At 37.6% G+C, this 9,244-nt stretch overlaps 1 non-coding gene across 1 annotated transcript; it reads left to right on the top strand.

Moving 5' to 3' along the window:
* Window positions 1–7,216: 7,216 nt before the first annotated feature.
* Window positions 7,217–7,320, top strand: LOC123326801. Its single transcript, XR_006541342.1, has one exon. It is a non-coding gene; the product is annotated as a small nucleolar RNA U13 (small nucleolar RNA).
* The last annotated feature ends 1,924 nt before the right edge of the window (window positions 7,321–9,244 follow it).

Genomic DNA, 9,244 nt, shown 5'->3' with positions numbered 1-9,244 from the left:
GAGTATGAGACTCGATCTTGGGGTTGTGGGTTCAAGCCCAACATTGGGTGTAGAGATTACTTAAAAATAAAATATTTTAAAAAAATCATATGATCTTATCCATAAATGCAGAAAAAGCATTTGACAAAACTCAACATCCATTTATGATAAAAAAAAACTCTCAACAAATTAGGTATAGAAGGAACATATCTCAACATGATAAAGGTTATATATGACAAGTTCACAGCTAACATCATACTCAATAGTTTGCTTCCCCAGCTCTTTCCAAAGAGTTACAAGCATCTTATTTCCCGTATTAAATCTCCTCCTGCCTGAAACACCTACAGCGGTTTCTGTTTTCTTACTATATCCTGATTGATAACACCTGATGGAATAGAAGCTTAAAATAGAAACTATTATAGGAGAACAAACTTGTATTTCCTGCATACCTGAATTTGTGATTGAGATACATACATCCTCACTTCATCACAAGCAGCTGAATCATGAATCTTTAATTAATAGCAGTGCCTCCTACTTTATCTCTCCTCACTGCCATTCTGATTCACTAAACAGATCCAACCCAATCCTGAAAGCCACATAGCCCCAAAAGAGTGGGTCTTAAGAAATTTGCAAGTTTCTGTATTCTGGGTATGACTGTATTTCAGTATGAACAAAATTTTGTTTCATACTTACCCTCACGTCCATTCCATGTTTTCCTTACCCTTGGCCTCTGCTCATTTGCTAAGCCTGGTACCACATTCTTTCCATATTGTTTCATCTATTCTCTTCTGGCCCAGCTCTCCCATTACTGTTATTAATCCAACTCCACACACTACTAAACAACTCTCCAATTCACCCCAGCATGCAGTTGCTAGGGGTAAAAAGATAGGAAAGACATTCCTTGTTCCGAGGAGTTTATAGAGTATTTTGAGACACTATATGTAATTTCAATCCTGATGTGGCTAAAACGTTAATTACCAAATGTATACCCTTTAAAGGACTCTTACAAAATATGGAATTAGATATGGTGAGACTATAATCCATAGATTTACAACTTGACTGGACTCTTGTATATCAGGTTAATTTAAAGCATGCCCACTTGACTATTAGTGAGCTGTTCTTAATGGAAAAGAGTTGCATCAGTTGATTTATTATACAGAGGGCAAGATCCGAGCTGTCACTGCTTTGTATCTAAATTTGATTCCTAAAGGGTACGCAGGTGAAAGAATCACTTTTCAGATGAAAGAGAAAAATTCCAAAGAAGAACACACATGATAGAGTCATAAATACTTACGTTAGCCTGAGGCAGGCAGAGTTTATATACCACTCTTTTTGAATATTTATTCATTCCAGGAATGGTTTAAATTAGTACTTTCGTTCAAAGCCCCAAGGCATTATGTTTTCAACAAAACTAATAATCACTTCCTGATAACACTAACTGACTTATGTATGTTTTTCTTCTTATCTTGTTATTTGAGAGAAGGAAGTCATAAAACTAAGCATCTGGTTTCAGTATTAGGCTTCAAAGAAAGAGCTACTACCTATATTACAGAGGACTGGTATATTGAAAATCTTTTTACTCTTTTCATTTATCACCTAAATCTAGTTGCACATTGTAACCTGTGGACCACACAAATAAGAAGAGGCAGGCTTCTGTAAGGGATGCTCCTTACTTGGTATGCTCCTTCAGTCCTGAAATCTTGTTTGCAAAAGTCAGATTGAATCCAATTGGTTCAGGTCCTTTCTTTCACAAAAGGATTCTCAGCTTCATGATACCAGTAAGATATCAAAAAGATTAACTAGAATCACTGGGTCCATACAATGGAATGAATTATATATATTACCAAATGTTCAGCATAATTATGTGTATTAGGACTCTTGATGAAGGTAACAGAAACCAACTTTTGAAGTAGCCTAAAGCTAAAGAGGGAATTTATTATGTGGGTAAACCTGAAAGGCAGCCAATTTCAGGAAGCAAGTGACATTGGGTACAGGGGAACTGTCAAGATTCTGGCTCTCTTGTATTTTGCTTCTCTCTATGCAATTTGATTTTTGTCTACATAGACCAAGTTTGTTTTTGTTTTTGTTTTTAATTTTTTATTGTTATGTTAATCACCATACATTACATCATTAGTTTTTGATGTAGTGTTCCATGATTCATTGTGCGTAACACCCAGTGCTCCATGCAGAACGTGCCCTCTTTACTACCCATCACCAGGCTAACCCATCCTCCCCCCCCCAAGAACCCTCAGTTTGTTTTTCAGAGTCCATCGTCTCTCATGGTTCGTACATAGACCAAGTTTTAAGCCATGGAGTTTTATTTTTGTTCTTGCTGCTGTTTTTTTGTTTGTTTGTTTTAAATTTGGGGAATCATAAAGACCTTTGGACAAATGCCTTGCAAATATCAAAGTCAACTCTACATTCACAAACACATTTACACTAACGAACATCAGTTTTATTTATTTATTTATTTATTTATATTTTTTTTAAAAGATTTTATTTATTTATTTGACAGAGAGAGAGAGATAGCGAGAGCAGGAACACAAGCAGGGGGTGTGGGAGAGGGAGAAGCAGGCTTCCCGTGGAGCAGGGAGCCTGATGTGGGGCTTGATCCCAGGACCCTGGGATCATGACCTGAGCCGAAGGCAGACACTTAACGACTGAGCCACCCAGGCACCCCATGAACATCAATTTTAAAAACTGAAAAAATGAGGGGGCACCTGGCTGGCTCAGTCGGTAGAGCATGTGACTCTTGATCTCAGAGTCATGAGTTCGAACCCCACATTGGACATGGAGCCTATTTAAAAAGAATGAATGAATGAATAAATAAATAAATAAATAAATAAAATTTAAAAAAACTATGAAAGGATTCAAAAGGGATTCATTTTGAGAGCTTATCTTAATTACCTATGGGAAAATCCTTTTTACTTTTCTAGGAAATTATAGTATTAATATCAGATTATATTACTATCCAAAGGAATGAAAAATTATACAGAAATCTTTTAAATCATGTCTTCCAATTAATAATACATTAAACCTAATAAACTACTAAGCTGGTTTACTCCTGTGAAAACAATCTTCATTTTTTTTTAAAGATTTTATTTATTTATTTGAGAGAGAGAGAATGAGAGACAGAGAGCACGAGAGGGAAGAGGGTCAGAGGGAGAAGCAGACCCCCCGCTGAGCAGGGAGCCTGACTTGGGACTCGATCCTAGGACTCCAGGATCATGACCTGAGCCGAAGGCAGTTGCTTAACCAACTGAGCCACCCAGGCGCCCACAATCTTCATTTTTAATGAAGGGAAAATTGCATGTATTATGTTTAGGAAACACTTTCCTGTACTGAGATAATATGACATGTTGAGATTTTGGGGAGAAATTCTTTTTTAAAAAAATTTTATTTTATTATGTTATGTTAATCAGCATACATTTTATCATTAGTTTTTGATGTAGTGTTCCATGATGCATTATTTGCATATAACACCCACTGCTCCATGCAGTATGTGCCCTCTTTAATACCCATCACCAGGCTAACCCATCCCCCCATCCCCTCCCCTCTAAAATCCTCAGTTTGTTTCTCAGAGTCCATAGTCTCTCATGGTTCGTCTCCCCCTCCGATTTCCCCCCCTTCATTTTTCCCTTCCTGCTATCTTCTTTTTTTTTTTTTTTCTTAAACATATAATGTATTATTTGTTTCAGAGGTACGGGTCTGTGATTCATCAGTCTTACACAATTCACAGCGCTCACCATAGCACATACCCTCCCCAATGTCTATCAGCCAGTCACCCTATCCCTCCCCCCCCCCCCACCACTCCAGCAACCTTCAGTTTGTTTCCCTGAGATTAAGAATTTGGGGGGAAATTCTTGAGGGAAGATCAAGTTTATGGACTTTGATTAGGAGAAGATTATATAGACCTCTCTTAGACATTAAACACACACAACCATCAAAAACAAGTAAAACTCAATTTTTTGCCAGCTAACTCATCCAACTCAAAGATGTTTTAATGATAATTACAAACTACTAAGGTATGCAGGAAATACAGAGAATAGGATAAAGCATTTTAAATTGGGGTGCCTGGGTGGTGCAGTCAGTTAAGCGTCTGACTCTTGATTTCAGCTCAGGTCATGATCTCAGTCAGGGTTGTGAGATCGAGCCCTGAGCTGGGCTGCATGCTTAAGACTCTCTCTCCCTCTGCTCCTGCCCCCAACCCTCGTGCCCTCTCTCAAATAAATAAATCTTTAAAAAAAATAAAATTGAGCAAATTAGTTCATAAAATTCTGGATATGAGAAGGTGAATTTATTTTATAATCCCACTACCCAAAAAAAGGACATCAAAATTTTCATTTCTTACCAACTTAATTATATGACATCAAACACAAAATGAAACATTTTTTTCTAATGTAGTTATCCTATAAGCATATTTTTCTTAGGTTGAAATTGTTCTTTACTATCTAGAATACAAGGTTAAAGACAGCCATACAAATGATGGAAATAGCACACCTCTTATTAGAGCTGTGTGAATAGACTGTTCCATTTGGAGAGAAAATACAAGACCAGGAATTTAAAATCCCCAGCCAGGAATGACTTCCATCATTGTCTTCCATTAATTATGTAGGAAGCCTTTTTGTGATTCACTACAAAATTCGGCAATTAAACTCTAGAGGCTGATTATATCCCTCAACCATCAGCCAAAAGGATTAACTGGTGGTTTTTAAACATACATTGTAAAAACCCAGTTAAAAATTAGTCCTTTGGCAATTTTATTTTATTTTTATTGTGTAACATTTGATGCATGCAAAAGAATAGAAGTCACATGTGTTAATACAGTGATGAAATGAATACTTGTTACCTACCACCAGTCTAAGAATTAGAGTGTTACCTTTGCTTTTTGCAGCATGTGCTTCTCCTTGTTCCATTCTTCTGCCACATCTCAGAAGAGGTAACTACTATCTGGAATTTTGTGTATTGTCCTGTTGTAGTCTGTTCAGGCTGCCATAACAAAGTACCACAGGCAAGGGCTTATAAACAACAGAAATTTATTTCCCACATTAATGGAGGGTGCCAAATTCAGGGTGCTGGCGTGGTCAGTTTCCACATCTGATGAGAGCCCACTTCCTAGTTCATATGTGGCCATCTCTTCACAGTAATCTCAAATGGTGGAAGGAACTACTGGGGAGCCCTGTTGGCTTTTTTTATAAGGGTACCAATCCCATTCATGAGGGTTCTGGTCTCATGATCTAATCACTTCCCAAAGGCTCCACCGCCTAAATATCATCTCATTGGGCATTAGGTTTTGACATGTGAATTTGGGGGGGGGGACACAAACATTCAGTTTATAACAATTATCCTCTTGTTTTTAAGATGATTTAATCATGCATGTATGTATTTCTAAGCAATATATTATTTAGTTTTGTTTGTGAACTTTATAAAAATGGTATTCTGTATATAGTTTTCTGCCACCTGCTTTTTTCACTCAGTGTTATGTTTTTAAGATTCATCCTAAGATTATGTCCTAAGATTCATATGTTGTTGCATATGGCTGAAGCAGTGTTTTATGACCTACTTTTCCACTCATCCTTGCATTTCTAAGCTGTATCCTTGTTGCTGTGTATCTGTAGGACCTTGGGCTTTCCCTCTCAGCCAGAATTTCCTTACATTAAAATAGAAATAATAACAGTAACTACTACCAAGGGTTGTTGTGAGCACTAATAAATTATTGTTATATTCCTTTTTTTAAAAAAAGGTCTTCTGGTAGCTTATTGTTTTTTCTTTGTAGGTGCCCTGGCTTTTTTCTCTAGGATTTTTAAGGTCTTCATCATTGGTATTGTGCCATTTCATCACAATATGTCTTGGTGTGGATTTTTCTTTATTTATCATGCTTGAAATATGCTGTGCTTTCTCTATCTGTGGATTTATCTTTAGTCAGTTTAGGAAAATTCTTGGCCATTATCTTTTTCAATATTGGCTTCCTCCTGTTCTCTCTATTCCTTACTTCTAGAACTCTGATTAGACATGTTAAGCCTTGTTTTACCCTCCATGTCTTTTAACCCTTCTTTCATGTTTTCCATCTGCTGTACTCTATGCTGCACTCTGGGTAATTTCTTTGGATATAACCTCCAGGGCACTGAACCTGTCTTTAACTGTTTTTTTAGAAGTAGATTTTTTTTTTTAAGATATTATTTATTTATTTGACAGAGAGCGACACAGCGAGAGAGGGAACACAAGCAGGGGGAGCAGGAGAGGGAGAAGCAGGCTTCCTGTGGAGCAGGGAGCCCGATGCGAAGCTCGATCCCAGGACCCTGGGATCATGACCTGAGCCGAAGGCAGACGCGTAATGACTGAGCCACCCAAGTGCCCCTGTTTTTTTGTTTTTAACAGATTTACTGAGTTGTTAATTTCAAAATCTATAGCTATTAGGCCAAAAATTAATACTCGGTTCGTTTAGTAATGTTTCTGGTCTCTTGTTTCTAAATCTATTTCATTCCATGTTTGATTTCTTTAAATGGTTCATAAAAGGTTATTTAATAATCTGTAAATGACAATTCCAGTTCCAGTTCTTCAGCTCTTACAAATTATTGTTTGTTCTTTCTGTTGATCTTAACTCATGGTGGTTTATGTGTTGGTGATTTTTTAAAATTGTGAGCTTATATTTTCTTGAACTTAATTTATGGAAATCCCAGAGACCAAATTGGGAGTTGCTTTACTCTAGAGAGTACTTGCATTTGATTCTGAGAGGAGATCTGAGATGCAACCAGTCAGGTATCTCTGAAGTTCCTCTTGCAGAACCAGGCTCAAAGCAGGAAGGAATCTCAGGTGTGATTTCCACACCTTGCAGTGTGCCTCCAAGCTCAGGCTCCTTGTCCTGGACTGGTACTGGCGCTTGCCCATGACAACTCTGGCTTTTATGTTTGCTTACTGCTCCCTGATCTTATTTGAGCTCACTTTTTTTTTTTTGACTCCTTTCATCAAAATCCAGCAAAACTTTAAAGTGCATATTAGTTTTGATTCAAATCAGGATTTAATGGTCTCATAGCTAATGGGCCCTTAGGTTATCTAGCTTTCCAGGCTGCCAGAAGTAGAGGTTTACACATTTCTAGCCGAGTAACAATTCTTGGATGAAAGTTGTGGAGGATTCTTCCTTTAGTATAATATTTGCCTTCTCCTTTCACTAAAGTCCCTGTCACAGAACTTAAGTTCTGTGCAGAAGGAAGATTCAATTAGAAGTCACAGATGTGGGATCCTTTTGTAGTTCATAAGCTTGATGATTGGGTGTTTACACCGTTGTGTGACATGTGGTTCCCTCACACCTTGTTATGACTTCCATGCATGACCCATCTGACATGGAAAAAAAAAAAGAAGTCAAAGATGTGAATTATTGTCTGTGTTATCTTAGAAAAAATTACTTACCCTAAATTTTTTGCTGTTTCTGTTAATTGTACTATGAAATGGGGATATACTCAGCACCATACCTACCCATAGGTTGAAAGGATAAAATGAGAAACTGTGCTAAAAAATACATTTTAATTTGCTAAGGTGAGAAACAAAATGTAATAATTATGGTAACTAACATTTATTGATCATTTACTATGGTTGGCAGCTTGTTAAGCTATTTATAAAGCTTTCATTGTCTCCTTACAACAACCTTATAAGATGGGTACTGATATCGTGATTTAACAGTTGAGAAAACAGGCTCAGAAAGACTAAAAGTGTAAGATGATGGTACCATTATTTAGGAACTCCTTAGTTTCATCATGAAATAATATCCAGTGCAGCTATTATGATGAAAAGCAGAGTATTTCTCAAGGTAAGTTAAGTACTACCATATCTCAATTTCCTAGATGATTTTCTCTCAAATAATGAGAAGTATTTTACAAGGATGCATGCCCCTCAAGATGCCTGCTATGTTAAAACTTCCATCCTGAAGAAGTGATGTGCTTTTGCTAAAAGCAACTTTAGCTATGAAGACTCCATTGCAATTTGTACAGCTGTGTAATCGAAACTGCTAAAAGGCAAGTTAATATATTATTCTACTCACAGAACAGCAGTTTGATTCCTATGACTTCTTGGCACATCTGTTTGGTATATAAATCCTAAGCAGACTGAACAGTCACTTTCTAAATCTTCAAAATGCTTTACTAAGCAAAGTCTTTAGTGTGGTTAAGGGGAGAAAAAAATTAATAGACTCCCAAGTGAGTGGAGTAGTCTAGCTCAATGCAGAGTGTTTAGGGCAGGTGCAGGTGGGACTGGGAACTTGAAGAAGGTGCACTTTGAGGTAGAGGATAGCACACAAGCCTACAAACACCAGAAGGTGAACTCTCTTGCCAACTTGAGATAATTAGAGAGGGTCTTTAGGGAATGGGTCTTTGCATCGTGTTTAATTTTTTTTTACTGGCAAGAGTTCAAATTACATTTAAGTAGGCTTGATTAGAGATGCCAATTATTACTGGCCTGCTCACATCCCTTTCTAGTAAAATCCCTACCCATTGACCGTACTGAGTGGGCAGCAGGCCACATGACCATGACCACAGGTAACTGGACACCTGATCATAAACTATAACCCATGACTTATGCCTCCTGTACTTTGGTCTAAAAAGAAAAGCAGAAGTCAAATCTTCTCTCTTGGAAACCTGTAATAAGAGACACAAAGGGGCACTACAGTTTTGGTATGAGCTGGAACTGGAGGGCCATAGAAGTACAGGAACTAGACTGCTACTTTTCCAGCCGGTTGTAAGATGAGTAATTTGAGAAGGCTGGTCCAGAGAGAGAGTAGTGCTGATTCCCTGAGAAGCCAAAAAGCCCTGAGAGGTGAGGGGGTGGCTATTCCTTAGTGCTACTGATGCAGTTTTAACTCTTCCTGAGGCCTTGTGGTTCAGTTTACTCGGGTTTTAGTGCACATACGTTTTTTGTTTTTTTTTCTATAAACCCTTCTTTTGGTTTGTCTCTTAGTAATGAGTAACTTGGCTCTAGTAAATTGACTCAATCTTTGTTTCTTGCAATCAAAAGAACCTGGCATGGATGAGATAATTTATCACTAATGCTGCTCTGAGTATTAATACCTAGACTGTCTTTAGTTTCCTGTTTTAGTAGGACTTCTGCTTTGTGAGTGGCAGAAAGCACATCAAACGGAACTAGAAGGGGGAGTTTATTGGAAGGTCTTAAGTATCTGATGAAACAACCAGGTTTGGAAAAGGACATGGATGTTCCTGAGCTTCAGAAACAACTGGAACCCAGATCTCAAGCCCTGTTAGGACCCTACCTCTACCTC

The sequence above is a fragment of the Neomonachus schauinslandi genome, chromosome 15 (assembly GCF_002201575.2).
Source record: "Neomonachus schauinslandi chromosome 15, ASM220157v2, whole genome shotgun sequence".
Classification (NCBI taxonomy): domain Eukaryota; kingdom Metazoa; phylum Chordata; class Mammalia; order Carnivora; family Phocidae; genus Neomonachus; species Neomonachus schauinslandi.
This window is presented reverse-complemented; position numbering and strand designations above follow the sequence as displayed.